At 38.4% G+C, this 1,891-nt stretch overlaps 1 pseudogene; it reads right to left on the reverse strand.

Annotated features, from left to right (window-relative positions):
* Positions 1 to 769: 769 nt before the first annotated feature.
* Positions 770 to 1,527, reverse strand: LOC121014145 (L-lactate dehydrogenase B chain-like; annotated as a pseudogene).
* Between the last annotated feature and the right edge of the window lie 364 nt (positions 1,528 to 1,891).

Below are 1,891 nucleotides of genomic sequence, written 5' to 3' on the forward strand. Positions count from 1 at the left end.
TGAAATATAAAGAGAATTTTGTCCATCCCATCAATATCTTGGGAATTCTTGTTATTAGTCAAATTAATACACATAGTTTCTGGTTTTGGAATGTTTCTTGCACCTTAATTTTAGCCCTGTTAGGGCCTTCCAGATATGGCATTTAAAAAAGAAAATTGTAAAGTATAGATGAGTTGTATGTAAACTTATTTTTCATCCCCTATGATATGGACTGAATGTTTGTGTCCCTACTCACCCTCACCCCACCCCTGAATCCATACTTTGAAGGCTTAATTTCCCAGTGTGGTAGTAATTGAGATGTGGAGCATTTAGGAGGTAATTAGGTTTAGTTGAGTGATGAGGATGCAGCCCCCATGTTGGCTTAGTGTCCTTATAAGGGGAAGAGACCAGAGCCCTCGCACTTTGCTCCATGTTAAGATATAGCATGCAAGGAAGCTATCTGTAAACCAGGAAGAGGACCTTTACCAAGAACCCCCACCATGCTACCAATCTGATCTCAGACTTCCAGCCTCCAAAACTGTGAGAAATAGATATTTGTTTTTTAAGGCACCATACGTGTGGTGTTTTGTTATAGCAGTCTGAATTAAGACATCATATTCTATCTTCCCAGTACTACCAATAAAACAGTGATTTAACTAATCAAGACTCAACTTTAAGTCCCTCATGTTAAATTGCAAAACAATGCTGAAGGTTTGTAGATTAGTGCTTCTATCTTTTGTTACCCCTGTGTATTGAGGCAGATATTTAAATTGCTAATTCTGATTGTTTATTAAATGGTCACTAAATTAACCACACTTAATCCAGTAGTCCAGTTAGTATATCCTTTTAGTTTGGGATATCTTTTAGTTTCATAGGAACTTTCAACCACCATCTTATACACTTCCTCCCAATTTTCACTGTTATTTTCTGTTTCCAGTTTTGGATTCAGTTCCTGGAGAGAAACGTCTGCCACATTCACTCCACTCCACACAGTCACACTTGGGACACCATGTTCTTCCCAAATCCATCCATGGCAGCTGCTGGGTTGAATGCCAAGTTTTTTCAGCCATAAAATAGCTAAATCTAACAGAATCCAGATTACACCCACTTCCTCTAGGTGACATATGTGGGAATATCTGCTGGGTTGGAAACCATAATTATGAATCAATAAGGGCTGTATGTGACTATCTGAGGAATAATGAATTTGAAGACATTAACATTCCTCTGCACCGGATTGAGATGGCTCTTTCTCTGCTGCTGGCGGACTCCTGTAGTTATCACCACAATCTTAGAACTGGCAGTCACAGGTAATCCTTATCTGTCATGTCACAACTTCAGGTGTCTGAAGAAATAATGTCCCATGTTGCAGATCCATCATTTCTCCTTTGAGTTTATCTTCCAAAATGCCCACAGGGCAAGCTCATCATCCTGAGGCTTTCCCAAAATACTGATGGCACACACTGTACCAACATCCACTACAGTGATCTTATTTGAGACGGTTGCCTCTTCTACAACTGGTGTAATCAGTTTTTCCTTAAGAGTTGCCATTGTATCCAGGAAAGAAATGTCTGTAAAAGTCATGTGAAGGAGACAATGTCAGATTTCTGGCACTCTTTTCTCAGACTCATAGCCTTAAGAACTATGAAGAATAAATGTTTTTTTTAAGCCGTCTAATCTATAATTTATTATAGCAGCCTGAACTAAGGGCCCATCCATATAACCTCATTTTCCTTAATTACCTCTTTTAAGGCCATGTTTCTAAATACAGTGGCATTCTGAAATACTGAGAGCTAGGATTTCAACATACGAATTTAGAGGGGCTACACTTCCCTCCGTAACATAGATGAATCTTAAAAACACACTTAGATAAGCCAGAGACAAAATAATAAAAATTGTATGATTTCACCTATAT

The sequence above is a fragment of the Herpailurus yagouaroundi genome, unplaced genomic scaffold, assembly GCF_014898765.1.
Source record: "Herpailurus yagouaroundi ecotype Mexico unplaced genomic scaffold, PumYag 201, whole genome shotgun sequence".
NCBI lineage: Eukaryota > Metazoa > Chordata > Mammalia > Carnivora > Felidae > Herpailurus > Herpailurus yagouaroundi.